A 20,568-nucleotide genomic window follows, 5' to 3' on the forward strand; every position below is an offset into this window, starting at 1 on the left:
ACACATCAGGACTTTCAGCAGTTGGATGGAAACACGTCTCAGAGGTGACAACACTGTTTGTGATGAGTTGTACTTGTTGTCCAGGGGACCATCTTTGACTGTATTGACTTACAAAGGATACGAGATAAATGGGAATACATTTTACACGATCACCCAAGATCAAAAGAGCACCAACCGAAACAGCGGTGTCCGCTTTAATGCAACAACCGAGAGCGGAAAGGACACATATTATGGTTACATAGTGGACATATGGGAACTTGACTACGGACCTGATTTTAAGGTCCCTTTGTTTAAGTGCAAATGGGTCAATCTGTCAGGCGGCGGGGTACAGGTAGACCCATAGTACGGAATGACAACAGTGGATCTGAAAAATCTTGGGTACACTGACGAACCGTTCGTCCTAGCCAATGATGTGGCACAGGTTATCTGTGTGAAGGACATGTCTACCAAACCGAGAAAAAGAAAAGATAAGGAAGCGAATACATCATACGATGAGCCAGAGCGCCACATAATTCTTTCAGGAAAAAGGGACACCCTGGGAGTGGACGGCAAGACTGACATGTCTGAAGATTATGAAAAGTTTCATGAAATTCCTCCCTTCAATGTCAAGGCTGACCCAAGCATCCTGATAAACAATGAAGATTATCCATGGTTACGGCGCAATAAGCAAATGACACAAGCGAAGAAAAAGTGAAGACTTTCTCCCGCAACTTTGTAACACACGAACATGCTACCATTGTCCATTTTGTACATGCACATGCTATGTGGGTGAAATTATGATACCATCCCAACTTTCAACTTTTTCAGAGTTCATTTGAAATGCTTTCATGTCTTATGGTTCGGCCCTCGTAATACCATGACCATTAGTCCCTGGCCCATGCCAACTTTCAACTTTCAACTTTCTAAAACTAATGGCACTAACAGAAAATAAATAATGCAAAAAACAAATCAAAAAAACAGGAAAAAACTATTTTTATAGTAAAGTTAATCAGAAAATAAAATAAATAAAGCAACAAAGAAAACAAAATAACTAAAATAGTGTTTTCAAATTTGAAAACTAATGGCACTAACAGAAAGTTTATAATTTTTCTAAAACTAATGGCACTAACAGAAAGTTTATAATTTTGCTAACCTAAAAGCAAACAGAATTAAAAATTAAAGCAAAAAACAAAAGAAAATAAATAATGCAAAAAACAAATAAAAAAACAGGAAAAAACTATTTTTATAGTAAAGTTAATCAGAAAATAAAATAAATAAAGCAACAAAGAAAACAAAATAACTAAAAAAGTGTTTTCAAATTTGAAAACTAATGGCACTAACAGAAAGTTTATAATTTTTCTAAAACTAATGGCACTAACAGAAAGTTTATAATTTTGCTAACCTAAAAGCAAAAAGAATTAAAAATTAAAGCAAAAAACAAAAGAAAATAAATAATGCAAAAAACAAATAAAAAATAGGAAAAAACTATTTCATAGTAAAGTTAATCAGAAAATAAAATAAATAAAGCAACAAAGAAAACAAAATAACTAAAAAAGTGTTTTCAAATTTGAAAACTAATGGCACTAACAGAAAGTTTATAATTTTTCTAAAACTAATGGCACTAACAGAAAGTTTATAATTTTGCTAACCTAAAAGCAAAAAGAATTAAAAATTAAAGCAAAAAACAAAAGAAAATAAATAATGCAAAAAACAAATAAAAAATAGGAAAAAACTATTTCATAGTAAAGTTAATCAGAAAATAAAATAAATAAAGCAACAAAGAAAACAAAATAACTAAAAAAGTGTTTTCAAATTTGAAAACTAATGGCACTAACAGAAAGTTTATAATTTTTCTAAAACTAATGGCACTAACAGAAAGTTTATAATTTTGCTAACCTAAAAGCAAACATAATTAAAAATTAAAGCAAAAAACAAAAGAAAATAAATAATGCAAAAAGCAAATAAAAAAAACAGGAAAAACTACTTTTATAGTAAAGTTAATCACAAAATAAAATAAAATAAAGCAACAAAGAAAACAAAAAAACTAAAAAAATGTTTTCAAATTTGAAAACTAATGGCTTTAGCAAGAAGTTTATAATATTTCTAAAACTATTTGCATAAAGAATTAAAAAATAAAGCAAAAAACAAAAGAAAATAAATAAAGCAACAAAAAAACAAAAAAATGCCACCTAGTGGGCCACCACGGCCTGAATATGACTAGAAACCCTACCATGGGCCAGGATTCAGGCCTGCAGCAGGCCCAGCAGGCCCACAGGCATTGCAGTGACAGATTAGGCCCGAAAGCCTGTAGTTGAGAGGAGCTCGGGAGGGTGGGCGCATCAGCGCTTATAAACCACTCCCGAGCCCTCTCAACTAGCGAGGTGGGACTAAACTTTTGGGCGCGGGGCAGCACAAGGCCTTTGGTCCCGGTTGGTGGCACCAACCGGGACTAAAGAGGGGCATTGGTCACGGTTCGTGCCGCCGCTTCCCGCCCTTTGGGCTGCTGAAAATTGGCCTTTGGTCCCGGTTGGTGGCACCAACTGGGACTAAAGAGGGGCATTGGTCACGGTTCGTGGCACCAACCGGGACCAATGCTCTTGCTATATATACAACACTTAGCAGTTTTCGACCAAATCACCCACTTCTCCCCCGACGCCCCCTGCTCCTCCTCGTCGCCGTCGCTGCCCGACGCCCCTACTCCTCCTCGTCGCCATCGCCACCGACGCCGTCAGGCTGCTCGCCTTCGCCGTCGCTGCCGCCACCGACGCCGTCAGGCTGATCGCCTTCGCCTTCGCCATCGCCGCCGCCCCCTATGAGCACAGCCCCTCCCGTCCCGCGATCCCTGCGCCCCTGTCTTGAGCGGCTGCCGCCCCTGCCCTGCGCGGCTGCCGTGCGCCACCCCTGCCCTGCGCTGGCGCCGCGCGCCGCCCAGCCGCCACTGCCCTGTCAGGCCGCCCCCCCCCCCCCCCCCCCCCCCCCCCCCCCCCCCCCCCCCCCCCCCCCCCCCCCCCCCCCCCCCCCCCCGCCCCTGCCCTGCCCTGCCCCGCCGGCACCACCGCTGCCGCCATGCCCCTCTGCCCCGCCGACGCCACCACTCCCGCGCCCCTGCCTTTATTAGTTTAATTTTTTTTCATATATATATATATAATGTATGTGTATGTATGTGGCTATATGTTTTTGTTCATATGTTGCAATATGTTTTTTTTATTTTTATTAGTTTATTTTTTTTGTTCATATGTGATGTATATGTGTATGTGGCTATAATGTATATGTGTATGTGATGTATGTGGCTAGAATTTGCTAAATATATATGTTAAAAATGTTTTTTTGTTTATAGAAAGTTTTTTGTTCATATATAGAAAGTTACAATTTTAGAAAAGTTTTATATATGCAAAAGTTACAATTTTAGAAAAAGAAGGATAGGAAAGAAGAAAATAAGAAGAGGAAAGCGTTGGTGGCGGCGCGAGGGTTCATAGGGGAGAGAGGTGGGTGGTGAGAGGGATGGATGGGTGGGGGTGGTGGCGGATCTAGCAGCCGCCGGTGCTGGGAGGTGAGAGGAGGGAGAGGGCCGGCGGCAAGCTGTAGGAGGAGGGAGGCGACGAGGTGGCGGCGATGTGTGGGAGACGATGGGGATGGGAGGGGGCTGCGAAGGAGGGAGAGGGCCGATGGAGAATGTGTTAGGGTTAGGTTTTTATACGGGGAGCAGTTAGCCGGGCTTTAGCGGGCTTCAGAGGGCTTCTGGGGCTGGACCAGCCCATCCATGACAGTTTCTCAAAATGTCACCCGAAATCCGTCATGAATTAACAGGTTTTTTGTAGTGTATACGTATGTATAGTACGTAGCGTCGACCAAACACGGACATAAGAGAGGACACTTCTCTCTATTAATTATAGCTACCCAACACAATATATGAAACACCTAAATTAACCCCCCTCTTTCAAAAAAACAAACCCCCAGCCACAGAAATGCTGACGCGTGGATGCCTATTGGTCCCGGTTGGTGCCACCAACCGGGACCAAAGGGTCTCCTGCCTAGGCTCCGTGCACAGGCCACGTGGAGGCCCATCTGTCCCGGTTCTGGATTGAACCGGGACTAAAGGGGAGAGGCATTAGTACCGACACTTTAGTCCCGGTTCCAGAACCGGGACTAAAGGCCCTTATGAACCGGGACTACAGGCCCTTTTTCTACCAGTGTATGTTGCGAAAGAAGGAGTTGAGTTTCTCATACTCTCCTCCCCAGTCACTTTGGACTGCAAGAATTTTTCTGTCGAAGTATCTCTCAACAATTTTTTGAAATTCTTGGAAAACAGAAAATACTTCGGATTTGAACTTAAGCAAATATATCCATGTAAACTTGCTATAATCATCGATAAAACTGACATAGTGTTTTTTCCTTCCAAAAGAATCTCTTGCATGACCCCATACATCACTAAAAATAAGCTCCAAAGGAGCATGAGACACACTATGTGAAATAGGATAGGGAAGTTGGTGACTCTTGACACATTGACAAGCTTCACACACAGACTCATTATTTGAACTACTTGACAATGATAGATTGTCTTTATTGACTATGTGCTTGACTACTGTTGACGAGGGATGTCCTAATCTTTGATGCCACCTCGCCAGTGAAGGCTTGATGGCGGAATAAGCTTGACGATGACGCTTGCGACTAAAGAATCTTGATGTGATGGGGTACAGTGCTCCAATGCATCTACCATGATGAATGAGCTCCCTCGTTACCCGATCCTTTATAAAGAAATAGGTGGGATGAGTCTCAAAGAAAACATTATTGTCAGAAGTTAAATGAGACATAGATGCTAGATTTTTGTCGGCTTGAGGAACATGACTAACATCTTTTAGAAGTAGATCACGTTTAAGGCTAGGGGAATTAATAGAAGCTTGACCAATGTGACGAATTTCCGTACCTCCACCACTTGTGGTGCAAGGAATGCACTAGGTAGTACTAGTATAAATTAGCCACATTGACTAACTGACTGCCTGCCTAATTGAACGAATCAATCTGATTAGTATGTTTGCTGCCATTTTGTTAGTCTGCAGAAGCAGTACATCCACGAGCTGTTTTGTGGTTCCTGCAATCCGGGGAGTTCCTCGCAAGATAGCGCCCTTCCTCTTCTACTTCTACTACCTACTTTTGCTGCTATTGCTGATTGGTCTATGCACGGTGGGTAATCCATCAATGTTTATTTGCTATTGCCTGAGCTCTGTTTCTCTGCATGCGAGCGTGCTGTTTGTGTAGTGTGGATGCTTGGTCCTTGTGGAGATCGTCTAATAGACGCCGTTCCTCTATGTTAATATTATGAGAATGGAGTAGTGCATTCTGGTCTCCTTACTGGTGGTGACATGTGGGGCTGGTAAACAACAAGATAGCGCCCTTCCTCTCCACTAGTGCATTTTAGATTTTTTTTTGCTGGTAAACATGTGGTCTGGATGATTCTACCTTGTTGTTTTTGATGTTACATTTGGTTTATCTATGCTGCATTGCAAATTTGCAATGATGTTTTTGCCCAAGAAACTAGCGAATTAGAGGCCTGAGATTGCAATAGTTTGGACCTCTTATTGTAGTAGCTGGTATGGTTGATGCGTGTATCTCCGTCTCCTTACTTTTTTGCTAGAACCATAAATCTTGATGCATGCTGATTATGGTCTGGTTTGTTAGATCTGTTCTGCTGTTGCTTAAAATTTGACTGGATTGTGAATGTGTATCTGCTGTGTATTTGCTAGTGTGTATCTGTTGCTGCCTGGATTCTGAATGAACATGTCAGTATACTATATATCCAAAAAAACATGATTACAATTCTTTTCATTTCTATATACCCCAAAAAAATCCATGAACACATACTAGTTAGTGTTAGTCATACTATTTATCTACATGGCATTTGATGTCAATTCTTGCTTATAAGTTATTGGATCACTCCATGAACACATTCTTATTCTTATATTTTCATTCTTATTCCTTGCACAGGTGAAGTGTGAATCCAAGGCTGAAGCTGTGAAGCATATCAACAAAGAGGAGCATATTATGTGTTGTAATTGTACGCATATCTGGGTTGTAGTATACTGAATTGTAATAGACTAATGTAGTCTTGTTTTGGACGAATTTCATTTGCTCTCTGGTCTGTTCAAAACAATGATTGTGTATGTGATTGGAATACCCGTGAAATGGAAACCTGACAAGAGGGTCCAAGTTATAATGGCTGTTTGACAAATGTCGAAATTTATGACATGTGGGACATATTTTGAGATAAGCATGACATGTGGGCTGGCTTACTAGTGGTACCCCAATGTATAATGGCTGAAACTAGAAAAATCAATGGACTAAAAAGGCTACGGCCCAAAAATAAAAAGGCTTAAATTTTGGGCCTGGCCCATGTAGTTGACCAAAATTAATCAAAAAAACATATAAAACGGCCGAATTGTTGGGCTTGGCCCACATAAAAGACAGAATTGGACCGGGCTGAATCTTATCCACGTCAGCTTGCCACGCTGGATGCCTACGTGGCCTGGGGATGTTGCTATTGACCAAAAATTTGGTCGTGGAACCAACGACCTTTTACATATCACAAAGAAGGTCACAAATTTCAGTTTACGACCGCCAGCTTTTGACCTTCTGTTTTTTGTCACAAAAAGGTCGCAAATGAAAAACTATGACCTTTCAGCACCCAATAGTAAGGGTCACAAGTTGACATATTTCTTATAGTGATTGACGTGTGCCTCGAAGCTAAGGAGTTGGCTGTACAGTTCTGGAGTGGTCATGGGCTCGACGCGGGCTTGAAGGCTGACACCATGGAGTTGTACTCGAGGTCCAGTCCCTTTAGGGCATAGGAGTTCATCTCCCGATTGGTCAGGAGTGCACTGATGGTGGCGATCTCATCCGCCAGCGCCTTGATCTTGGCGAGATACTCTGCCATAGTGGAGTTCCCCATATGGAGATTAGCAAGCTCAATCATGTTGTTGATTTCTTGCGCCTATGTGTGAGCAGCGAAGGTAGCGTGGATCGCCGTCCACACTTCGGCCGGTGTCTGAAGAGTCACCACCTGGGCAAGAACCTCACAGGAGAGAGATGCCATCAGATAACCTTGTAATTGTTGCTGCTGAGCGTACCAGATTGTGCAGGCGTAGTTGAAGATCTGCTCTTGTTTCCCGTCCTTGGTGACGGTGAGAGTGGCAGGAGGCGGCGGGCTTTGCGGCGTCCAAGAAGTGTTCCGACTATGCTCCCTTAATCTGGGGTAGCACAATGGCCTTCCAGAGGAGGAAGTTTGTCCTCACGAGCTTCTCTGACGGAGGCGCACTAAGGGAGGTATGGCTGCTGCTGGAGGTGGAAGACGACCCAAAAGTGAGGCCTGCAGATTGGGTGGATACACTAGTAGAAAAAGGGTCAAATGTGAAGCACATTAGTGCCGGTTTGAATTTGAGCTGGCACTAATGTGTTCATTAGTGTCGGTTCCAACGGCTAAGCGGGCGGACATCATTAGTACCGGTTCGTGATGAACCTTTAGCACCGGTTCGTGCCACGAACCGGTACTAAAGTGAGTGGTGGCAGGATGTTGTCCCTCCAGCACCTTTAGTACCGGGTCATATCACGAACCGGTACTAAAGGTCGTCCTACATAGACCCTTCGTCCACCCGAGCTCTCTCTGTTCTTCCCCTTTCCCCTCTCCTCTGTGTTCTTTTCCCTCTTTCTCTCAAGCTCATCACACATTTTTCCCAAAAATTTACAAGATTTGAAGGCCCCCATCCATTCAAATGATCACAAAGGTTAGCAACTCTGTCCTTTCATCTCTCATTGCTAGATTAGATCGTGCAATGCTTTATATAGTGATTGATTTTTGAGTTTAGTAATTTGCGAGGAATTATATATATGTGCTAGTATTTGATTTATATGCAATTTGAGGTCAAAAATAACACTTAGTTTGCATATGTAGGTGTGGTTTACTTAGTGTCTTCTAAATCTCCGTCGTAACCACCGTCGATCGCCCGCAACGTCCCGTCGCCGGCACCACCTTGTGGTGAGCCTCTTGTTCATGAAGTTTTATATAAAAAATTGATGTTTGTGTGATTTGGATATATAGTTACTCGTATAATTATCTTACCCATACGTTGTTTGTTATACATAGTGCCATGGTTTTGATATCCGTCTCCGTCGGCCCTCGTCCGGGTTATGATTCGGATGTGGTATATTCTCTTTTAAAACTATTCATTGCATTTTGTGTTTATGACAAATTATGCCCATCAAGTTGACATAGATATTTGTATGTAGGAGGTAGTTGAACCGGAAATTCCAACCGACCCTATTGTCGAGAGGTTAAATTTAGTTGAAAGAGAAAATGAGGATTTGAAGGAAAATTGAAAAGAATTGAGGGGGAGAAGATGGAATTGGAGTTGCATGTTGCCGATGTCGTCGATGATCACAAGATTAAGATGGAGAAAATGCGCTGGAGATTAGAAAGATTAGAAAATATGCCATTCACAGTGAGGCTTGGTATCATTATGCTGTTGGATCAATTGTTACCTTAGTTGCGATCTTGATCGCATTTGTTGTTGCATTTAAATTCTGTAGCTAGAGAGTTATTTGTTTGTTGCATTTAAGTGTTGTATGATCTTTATGTATTGTATTAATTTGGTGTTTTCGGTGCTGTGTATTGAAGATGAGCCGGCAATGGATGTACGATGACCGATGCTCTCCCGAGTTCATTAATGGCATGCGTCCTTTTATGCTTGAGGCTGAGGCAAACAAGCGGGCGGATGGTTTTATGCCTTGTCCATGCGCTGGCTATAAGAATGGTCACAATTACTCTACGTCAAGAACCATTCACGTCCACCTGTTTGAGTCCGGTTTCATACCCCACTATAATGTTTGGACCAAGCATGGAGAAAGAGGGGTTATGATGGAAGACAATGAAGAAGAAGAGGACGACGACAGCTATCCTGGCCATGGGTTCCCTGAATACGATGATACAACAATGAGGGAAGAAGCTGAGCCGGTAATGCGGGAAGAAGCTGAGCCGGCAATGCGGGAAGAAGCTGAAGAAGAGGCATCGGATGAGCCCGTTGATGATCTAGGTCGGGCCATTGCCGATGCAAAGAGAAACTGCGCAAGTGATTTGGAGAAGAAGAAGTTGCAGCGCATGTTAGAGGATTACAAAAAAATATTGTACCCGAATTGCGTAGGTGACAAGAAAAGGCTGGGCACCACACTGGAATTGCTACAATGGAAGGCAGAGAATGGTGTATCTGACAAGGGATTTGGAAAGTTGCTGGTAATGATAAAGAACATGCTTCCAAAGGACAACGAATTGCCCGAGAGTACGTACGAAGCAAAGAAGGCTGTCTGCCCTCTAGGGTTAGAGGTGCAAAAGATACATGCATGCCCTCATGATTGCATCCTCTACCGCGGTGAGTACGAGGATTTGAACGCTTGCCCGGTATGCGGTGCATTGCGCTATAAGATCAGCCGCGATGACCTTGGTGATGTCGAGGGCGAGCACCCCAGGAAGAAGATTCCTGCCAAGGTGATGTGGTATGCTCCTATAATACCATGGTTGACATGTTTGTTTCAAAACAAAGAGCATGCCAAGGTGATGTGATGGCATAGAGAAGACCGTAAGAAAGACGGAAAGTTGAGAGTACCCGCTGATGGGTCGCAGTGGAGAAAAATCGAAAGAAAGTACGGGAAGGAGTTTGCAGATGACGCAAGGAACGTAATGTTTGGTCTAAGCGCAGATGGCATTAATCCTTTTGGGGAGCAGAGCAGCAACCATAGCACCTGGCCTGTGACTCTATGTTTGTATAACCTTCCTCCTTGGTTGTGCATGAAGCGGAGGTTCATTATGATGCCAGTGCTCATCCAAGGCCCTAAGCAACCCGGCAACGACATTGATGTGTACCTAAGGCCATTAGTTGAAGAACTCCTACAACTGTGGAATGGAACAAGTGTACGTGCGTGGGATGAGCACATGGGGGAAGAATTTGACCTAAAGGCGTTGTTGTTCGTGACCATCAGTGATTGGCCTGCTCTCAGTAACCTTTCAGGACAGACAAACAAGGGATACCGCGCATGCACGCACTGTTTGGACGATACCGACATTATATATTTGGCTAATTGTAAGAAGAATGTGTACGTGGGACATCGTCGATTTCTTCCGAGCAGGCATCCCGTAAGAAAGAAAGGCAAGCATTTCAAAGGTGAGGCGGATCACCGGATGAAGCCTCGTCACCGTACTGGTGCTGATGTACATGATATGGTCAAGGATTTGAAGGTGGTCTTTGGAAAGGGTCCTGGTGGACAACCTGTTCCGAATGACGCTGACGGACGCACACCCTTGTGGAAGAAGAAATCTATATTTTGGGACCTGCCCTATTGGAAAGACCTAGAGGTCCGCTCCGCAATCAACGTGATGCACGTGATGAAGAATCTTTGTGTGACCCTTCTTGGCTTGTTGGGCGTGTATGGGAAGACAAAAGATACACCTGAGGCACGGGAGGACCAGCAACGTATGCACGGAAAAGACGGCATACATCAGGGTCATGCAAGCTACGCTCTTACCAAAGAAGAGAAGGAAATCTTCTTTGAATGCCTGCTCAGTATTAAGGTACCGTCTGGCTTCTCGTCGAATATAAAGAGAATAATAAACATGGCAGAGAAAAAGTTCCAGAACCCAATGTCTCATGACTGCCACGTGATTATGACGCAACTGCTTCCGGTTGCATTGAGGGGGCTTCTACCGGAAAACGTTCGATTAGCCATTGTGAAGCTATGTGCATTCCTCAATGCAATCTCTTAGAAGGTAATCGATCCAGAAATCATACCAAGGTTAGAGAATGATTAGGTGCAATGTCTTGTCAGTTTCGAGTTGGTGTTCCCACCATCCTTCTTCAACATCATGACGCACGTCCTAGTTCACCTATGCGAAGAGATTAACGTTTTGGGTCCTGTATTTCTACACAATATGTTCCCCTTTGAGAGGTTCATGGAGTCTTAAAGAAATATGTTCATAACCGTGCTAGGCCAGAAGGAAGCATCTCCAAGGGCCATGAAAATGAGGAGGTCATTGAGTTTTGTATTGACTTTATTCCTGACCTTAAGCCGATTGGTGTTCCTGAATCGCGGCATAGGGGCAGACTGAATGGAAAAGGCATGCTAGGAGGGGAACAAATAATATGTATGGACGGACATTCTCTCACTGAAGCACACTACACAGTTCTACAGAATTCCGCCTTGGTGGCTCCATATATGGATGAACACAAGAATTTGCTACGCTCCAAACACCCGGAGCGGTCTGATGACTGGATTACATGTGAACAAACCAGGAGTTTCGCCAGCTGGTTGCAAACACGTACCATGCATGACGCCTCTATTGAAGATGACCTGTACTTTCTGTCCCAGTTACCATCTTCCAATATAATGACTTTCAAAGGGTACGAGATAAATGGTAATACATTTTACACGATCGCCCAAGATATGAAGAGCACCAGCCAAAACAGTGGTGTCCGCTTTGATGTAGAAACCAAGACGGGAACGGAAACATATTATGGTTATATACAGGACATATGGGAACTTGACTATTGACGTGGTTTGTAGGTCCCTTTGTTTCGGTGCAAATGGGTCAATATGACACAAGGCGGGGTAACGGAAGACCCGCAGTACGGAATGACAACAGTGGATCTCAACAATCTTGCGTATGCAGACGAACCATTCGTCCTAGCCAATGATGTGACACAGGTTTTCTATGTGAAGGACATGTCTACCAAGCCGAGAAAAAGGAAAGATAAGGAAGCGAATGCATCGTACGATGAGCCAAAGCGGCACATAGTTCTTTCTGGGAAGAGAAACATCGTGGGAGTGGATGAAAAGACAGACATGTCAGGAGGTTATGAAAAGATTGATGAAATTGCTCCATTCACAGTGAATATTGACCCGAGCATCCAGTTAAATGATGAAGATTTTCCATGGCTACGGCGCAAAGGGACACACGCGAAGAAAAAGTTTCACACCCAAAGATCTGAGATGTGATCGGCTTCACTACCATCACTTTCTTCTGTGTTTCACACCCAGGAGGGAATCTCTGTAATAGTTAGGGTAGCTAGTTATTTGTTTTGGCATTTGGAACGAGAAGAAATTTTATGTCCAAGCAAATTCTTTCATGCATTTACTGATTTTTTCAGCTAAATGACCCTGAAATTGAAAAGCATTTCAAATGAATTCAGAAAAGGTTGAAAGTTGGCATGCTATCATAATTTCACCCACATAGGATGTGCAAAAAAGTAGAGAGGGTTACTGCAAAAACTGGATGCACTTCGTGTACAAAATGGACAATCTCTTTCCAAGTATCAGAGTTTCGGACGAAAACTCATCCGTTACAAAGGCATTTCATTTTTTAAATAACCTAAGCATTACCAAATTGAATATAATGATAAAACACACTAATATTAAACATAAGAAAAAAGAATCACTAAAAAATCTATTTTCAAAGTTAAGTTATTCACAAACTAGTGATTCACACAAATTTCAAATAATTCAAAATTTAAACTATTCAAATTTGTAAACTAACGGTACTAACAAAAAGTTTGTAATTTTTTGTACCTAAAGCAAAAAATATTCAAAAAGAAACTCGAAATACAGCAAAAAACAACTCAAAAATATATAAAACAAAAATAAATAAAGCAAAAAAATAAAAAAGCCCACCTACTACGCCACAGCGGCCTACATACGACTAGAAACCCAACCTGTTGTTGGGCCAGGATGCAGGCCCGCAAAGGCCCAGTAGGCCCACAGGACAACACAGAACATTTAGGCCCAGTAGGCCTGCTTTGGAAAGGAGCTCGAGGGAGCTACCGCACTGGGGCTTATAAACCAGTGCAGACACCCCTCGGCTAGTGAGGTGGGACTAAACACGACGCACCGCACCTGCGCCAGTGCACCCCCTCTAGTACCGGGTGGTGGCTCAAACCGGTACTAAAGGGGGGGGTCTTTAGTATCGGTTGGAGCCACCACCCGGTACTAACGGGGGCCGTTCCTGCCGCTTGGCCTGGCCAAAACAGACCTTTAGTACCGGTTGGTGGCTCCAACCGGTACTAAAGGTTGTTCTATATAAGAAAACACTTCAAAAAATTTGTTAGTTTCTCATCTCTCCCTTTGCTTCTTTCTCCTCTGCCCCGTCGCCGCCGCCCCCGTCGTCATCCGTCGCCGTCCCCGTCACCGTCCCCGTCCCCGTCCCCGTCGTCCCTATCTCCGCACCGCGCCCGGTCGCCGCACCCTGCCCCGTCCTCCCCGCCCGGCCCGTCCCCGTCCCCGTCGTCGCCGCCCTATCCCCGTCGTCGCCGCCCCGTCGCCGTCGCCGTCGCCGTCTCCGTCCCCGTCGCCGCCCCCCGTCATCGTGCCTCGCCGGTGAGCTCCTGCCCCGGCCGCCATGTACCACACACACACACACACATTGTTATAGAAATGTTAGCAATCTTTCTGTTTTTTAGTTATAGAATTATTAGAAATGTTAGTTATATAGATATGTTTTTTAGTTATAGAAATATTAGAAATGTTAGTTATATAGAAATGTTAGTTATATAGAAATATTAGAAATGTTAGTTATATAGAAATGTTAGTTATATTAGAAATGTTGGTTATATAGAAATGTTAGTTATATAGAAATGTTTTTTAGTTATAGAAATATTAGAAATGTTAGTTTATTTATAGAAATATTAGAAATGTTAGTTTCAGTTATAAAATTTAGAATTTGCATATATGAAATCACAATCCATCATTTAAAAAATGTTACTTTACTTTTGCGGCATATAGTATTCGTTGTCTACGATGCCCGACCCGCATCCTCGCCGTCGACCCGTTCGCGACGACGTCCTGCTTTAGAGGACCCATGTCCGGGACTGGGCTCCACCGGGCTGGCACTGGGAGGTGCTACTTTCAGGGGCGCGACGCTTGGTGAGGAACCCGGCCCCGGGTCCCGTCGTCGACCCTGATCTCCATTGGTGGCGTTCGCGTGGGCCATTTTCGGTGCGGAGGGAGCCGGCCCCGCCGGAGGTGGTACGTCGCCGTGTCAGGGAGGAGAACGAGCACGCCCATCACTACATGGCTGCTATGGACGTCAAGTTCTCCAATACCTGGCAGGTTCTTTTGGAAGATCACCCGAGTTATGATCGAGTGATGGTTCCTTCTCTTTGGGTGTCCACCGCCCGGACCTCAGGAACCGCGAGTGGCCTAGATTACTCTGTAGTATTCGATCTTTATTAGCTTGCTAGCTAGCTAGCTAGTGATGTATTCGATATTATATCTATTATTCGAGACGATGTATTCGAGATTATATCTATTATTCGAGACGATGTATTCGAGATTATATCTATTATTTGAGACGACGCATTCGAGATTATATTCGATGATGCTTATTATGTACTATGATTGATTCAATTTTTCCTTATTAATTGATTGCATCCATGCATTGTAATTTGAATATATTTCTTTTGGATTAGTTAAATAAAACCTATGGCGGAAATACCGACAAAGAGGGAGAAGAGGCCCTGTTCAATATCATACGCAATCCTCGCGGGCCAGATGATGATCAGAATGAAGAAGATTATGACGGCTCCGAATATCTAAACAACACCGGGGAGGGTGATATGATATTCGATCGCGACGACCGAATTGATGAAGTCATGAACTATGAACATGACGAAGAAAATGTTGATCTTGAAACAACAAAGACCGGCGAGGTATATATATTTATATAAGCAGGCATCTGGTGATCATCACATGTTTTAAATGTGCGACGCTCCCGATTCAATCGTACTCTAATCATACACGCAAACGTGTACGATCAAGATCAGGGACTCACGGGAAGATATCACAACACAACTCTACAAATAAAATAAGTCATACAAGCATCATATTAAGAGCCAGGGGCCACGAGGGCTCGAATACAAGAGCTCGATCATAGACGAGTCAGCGGAAGCAACAATATCTGAGTACAGACATAAGTTAAACAAGTTGCCATAAGATGGCTAGCACAAACTGGGATACAGATCGAAAGGGGCGCAGGCCTCCTGCCTGGGATCCTCCTAACTACTCCTGGTCGTCGTCAGCGGGCAGCACGTAGTAGTAGGCACCTCCGGTGTAGTAGGAGTCACGTCGACGGTGGCGTCTGGCTCTTGGGCTTCAACATCTGGTTGCGACAACCAGGTAGAAGGGATAGGGGGAAAAGAAGGAGAAAGCAACCGTGAGTACTCATCCAAAGTACTCGCAAGCAAGGAGCTACACTACATATGCATGGGTAAATGTGTAAAGGGCCATATCGGTGGACTGAACTGCAGAAAGCCAGAATAAGAGGGGGATAGCTAATCCTGTCGAAGACGACGCTTCTGGCAGCCTCCGTCTTGCAGCATATAGAAGAGAGTAGACTGAAGTCCTCCAAGTAGCATCGCATAGCATAACCCTAACCGATGATCCTCCACTCGTCGCCCTGTGAGAGAGCGATCACCGGTTGTATCTGGCACTTGGAAGGGTGCGTTTTATTAAGCATCCGGTTCTAGTTGTCATAAGGTCAAGGTACAACTCTAGGTCGTCCTTTTACCGAGGGACACGGCTATTCAAATAGATTAACTTCCCTGCAGGGGTGCACCACATAACCCAACACGCTCGATCCCATTTGGCCGGACATACTTTCCTGGGTCATGCCCGGCCTCGGACGATCAACACGTCGTAGCCCTACCTAGGCACAACAGAGAGGTCAGCACACCGGTCTAAATCCTATGGCGCAGGGGTCTGGGCCCATCACCCATTGCACACCTGCACGTTGCGTACGCGGCCGGAGAGCAGACCTAGCAACCTCCATTAAAAAGGAAGTTGCGTTACGTGGTCCAACCCGGCGCGCGCCGCTCAGTCGCTGACGTCACGAAGGCTTCAGTTGATACCACGATGTCGAGTGCCCATAACTGTCCCCGCGTAGATGGTTAGTGCGTATAGGCCAGTAGCCAGACTCGGATCAAATACCCAGATCTCGTTAAGCGTGTTATTTTGAAGTAACCGCGAACGCCGACCAGGGCCAGGCCCACCTCTCTCCTAGGTGGTCTCAACCTGCCCTGTCGCTTCGCCTCAAAGTAACAGTCGGGGGCCATCGGAACTCAGGCCCATCACTACCTGGATGGAGCCACCTGCCCCTTCAGCCCCCATCTCCGAACAATATCATAAGTAATGTAACAGTATAAGTATATATCATATGCGCGTGATCACCTCTCGAAGTGATCATGGCCCAGTAGTATAGCATGGCAGACGGACAAGAGTGTAGGGCCACTGATGGAACACTAGCATCCTATACTGAGCATTTAGGATTGCAGATAAAGGTAACAACAGTAGTAGCAAGGACAGGCTATGCATCAGGATAGGATAACGAAAAGCAGTAACATGCTACACTACTCTAATGCAAGTAGTAGAGAGAAGAATAGGCGATATCTGGTGATCAAACGGGGGGCTTGCCTGGTTGCTCTGGCAAGAGAGAGTGGTCGTCAACACCGTAGTCGTACTGGGTAGCAGTGGCGTCGGTCTCGGTGTCTAGCGAGAGAAGAGGGGGAAGAAACAATAAATATAATGCAAACAAATGCATGACGATGCATGACATGACAAAGCGTGATGCTAGGTGTGCCCTAACGCGGTACGAGGTGGTACCGGTGAAGGGGGGAACATCCGGGAAATTATCCCCGGTGTTTCGCGTTTTTGGGCCGAGGAGCCGGAGGGGGAAAGTTGCGTGTTCGCTATGCTAGGGATGCGTGGCGGATGAACGGGCTGCGTATTCGGGTTTGTCTCGTCGTTCTGAGCAACTTTCATGTACAAAGTTTTTTCATCCGAGCTACGGTTTATTTTATATTAATTTTTAAAGTTTTAATTCATTTTCTAAAATCATCAGATTATTTTAATTCAAAATAAATGTGAATTGCTAGGTGCACCCAGCTCTGGGTACACATAAGTGTACCAGAGGGGCTGCCATGTGGGTCCAAGGGGTCCCAGTTGACCAGTCAAACTTTGACTGGTCAACAGGGGGTGGGGCCCCCTTGTCATACACCGTTTTACTAACCTAACAGATTAAAAGACTAATTAGGTTATTAGGTTAACTAACACAGGTTAATTAAGTTAATTAGCTAACTAAACATGATTAATTAAGTTAATTATGTAGATAATTAATTAATTTTATTATTTATTTGTTTTATTATTATTATTTTATTTTTATTTTTATTTTTATTTTATTTTTTTTGTTCTGGGCGTGGGCCCCGTTTGTCATAGGGCCAAAGGCCAAAGCGGGCGCCGGTGCTAGCAGGTTACAGGCGCAGGGGCGCTGTGGGTGGGCGGGTGCTTTGCCCGGGAGGGCGCTGTGGAGCGGCTGGCGGGACCGAGTGCCGGCGCTCCGGCGTGGAGCTCCGGCGGGCCGCCACCGGGCGGAGCAGCAGGGGAGTAGTGTAGCGGCGCGATGAGGGGCTGGAGGAGCACGACCACTGCAGCAGCAGCGATCGTGAGCTCCGACAAGGGAGCGGAGGGCCGTGGTGGAGGGCGCGCGGCGAGCACGGCCGCGAGCGGCAGCACAGCGAGACGGGGTGAGCGCGGGCGGTGCACATGCACGATGGACGGCTAACGGGCGCGCGATGCGGGCGCGAACGGCGCAAGGCCGACGTCGGGCGTGTCCGCACGGTGAGGCAGGGGGCTCGAGCGCGGTGCTGGGTGCGCACGGGGAGGGGGGCCGCGGAGGCGGTGACCGCGGCCGCGAGCGAGGCACGTGCGTGGTGAGGGGGGTCAACGACGGGAGAGAGGGAGTGAGGAGGGGAGGCGGCAGCTCACAAGGGTGCTGCAGGGGTTCGGGCAGCGGGGGGAACAAGGAGGTGGACGGGGACGACGCGCGTAGACGGGGAAGTCTGGCGGCGTCTGGGACGGCTTCGGACGACGGAGTCGGGGTCGAGGCGGCGATGGCGGAGTGGCGCCGGGAGGAAGCAGAGGCGCCAGGAGGTCGGCCGGGGAGGAGGGTTGAGGAGGCGGTGTGGGCAGGCGACGAGGAGGCACCGGCGGAGACGGGCGGCGCCTACCGGCGACGGGGCGTAGGGATGAGGCGGCGGTGTCGGGGCGCCGTTTCCCCCGATCCAGATTGGGGGGAGCGAGGGAGACGCGCGGGGTGGGACGAGTGGAGGAGTGGGGTGCGCTAGGGTTTGGGTTCGGTCGCCCAGGGGAGTTAATGGAGTGGGGTGGGCCGGCTAGGTTAGAGGGCTGGCCGGCTGGGCCGTTTGGCCCAGTTGGCCAGGGGGGTTTCTTTTTTTTTTGTTTTTTTACTTTTCTGTTCTTTTTGGTTTATCTAATTTTTACTGTTTTACTTTATTTCCAATTATTTTAGTTTTAGTAAAATATACACTTAGCTCCAAAAATAGTGTTTGAAAGTAACCCACTACCCTAAAAAGTTTCACCTCAAAATAAAATAGTTTATGATTTTATAAAATATCAAAGGCACTTATTTAATCGTTCCAACTACCGTTATAATCATTTTAGAGTATTAAAACATTTTATAAAAGTGGGGTTTCCTCACCACAATTAACTTTGCATTATTTGGCACAACCCAGACATTTTAGTTTTAAAGTTTGAAAACTTTTGTTGTTTGTCTTTAATTCAATTTTGAATTTGAATCGGTTTTGAACTAACGCGAGATTAACAACAGTAACCATGGTGACATGGCATCGTTAACGTGGGATTACTGTAGCCTAATTATCCGAGCATCACAAAATGACTTGAAGATATATTAACGAATCGATCTTTCTTCTTTCAGCCATCCGGATCAAGCAAATCTTCAGGTAACAGGAAACGAGGCCCGGACAAAAAGTTGAAGGAGGGCGTAAAGTACAATATCGAGGACATCAAACCTAATGGCGAACCATTAGCGCCTAAGAAGATTGCGGACAAGTTCATTCGTCAGTGCGGAGTTCTTGTGAAGGACCAACTCCCGATCTCCCTTCAAGAATGGAGAGAGCCAGCAAAGCCAAGTCCAGGAGTTACTTTTGTCGACGACAGACCAAAACTTCTGCTTTGGGAAACGTTCATGAAACATTTCACCCTACCATATCATTTCACAGATGCAGATGTGGAGAAAGTCAAGGGCGCTGCTCTTAGGAAGATGGCGGTTGCATTCAACAACCACAAGAATCGCGAATGGGACAAGTACGTCAAGGGAGGAAGGAAGACTCCAGTATTCGAGGGAACACTAGAGAAGCAAAGTGCTCATTGGAACGATTTCGTGAAATTCAAGGATTCAGAATTATCTAAGGAACGGTCGAGAATAAACAAGGCCAATGCCGCAAAAAGGGATAAGTTCCATAAGCTGGGGCCAGGTGGCTATGCGGTGGGAATGCCTAAGTGGGATAAGTCTGAGAAAGAGATGGAGGATGCAGGTGTCACTCCAGAAACATTGAGCTGGCCCCCAGGTGCAGGCCTTGGTTCTATGCGCATGGGGGGGAGTTGGACCCGAAGACAGGCAAAGTTTCGAAGAAGGCATGTCTGGACGGAGCCGAAGATAAGCTTCGTGTTGCAATAGAAGAGGCTCGATGGGGGGTGTTCCAGCCCAACAGAGAGAACGACGAGCTTACGCGTGCCCTAGGAAATCCTGAACACCCGGGAAGAACATGAGGCAAGGGCGCTATTCCGTGGTATGAGGGGTTTCAGACTGGAACGCCGACTACAGAACCCGTGCGAGAAAGAAGATTGCGGAGGAGACGAAGAGGAAGATGGAGGAGCAGAGGAAGCTGGACTATGAACGCCTTCAAGGCCTAGAATCAGCGCACGCGGGTTTGGCAGTCAAATTCCAACGGTAGCAGGAGCAGATCGACTCACTTAGCCAGCAAAGGGGGTCTCAGCAGCTGCAGCAGCTAGCGGATGATCCAGCATTGGATAGCACCGTCCCATCCATGCCGAGAAGCAGCGTGGGTTCCGCCCCGGGCGACACATTGCTGGATAGCTACCCAGTGGATGACATTATGGAGAATACTAACTGCGAGCTACACTTCAAAATGAAGAACATATCCATGAAGGTGGCAGACGCCGTTGCTTTTACAAATCCCCCGAGGCAACCTTCCATTGCAACCCGATTCCAGCGGGCTATGCTCGTATCTTGGTTGATGAGGTGGTGGACCAATATTCGGGGCTAGAGCTTGACATTCCTGGAGGTGACGAGGAGCACACACTGGGAGAGGCCAACCATCGTATCATCCTATGGAAAAAGGATTGCATCATCTTTCGAAGGCCACCGACACCGCGTCATCCGACTCCTCGTCGAAGTTCGCCACCGAGTCAGCAGACTCCCGCTCCTCCAAGTCCACCAACGCGTCAGGCCACTCCTCCTCCAAGTCCGGCACAGCTTCAGGCCACTCCTCCTCCTCCAAGTCCGGCAAAGCATCAGACCACTCCTCCTCCAAGTCCGGCACAACTTCAGGCCACTCCTTCTCCAACTCAGCCACGTCAGCCGTCTTCGCCGCCTCAACAATCACGGAAGAGAGCCGCCTCAGCTATGGTGCGTAGCGGTACAAGTCGAGGTAGTACTGGAGGTACAGG

Source organism: Triticum urartu, chromosome 3 (assembly GCF_003073215.2).
Source record: "Triticum urartu cultivar G1812 chromosome 3, Tu2.1, whole genome shotgun sequence".
NCBI classification, from domain to species: domain Eukaryota; kingdom Viridiplantae; phylum Streptophyta; class Magnoliopsida; order Poales; family Poaceae; genus Triticum; species Triticum urartu.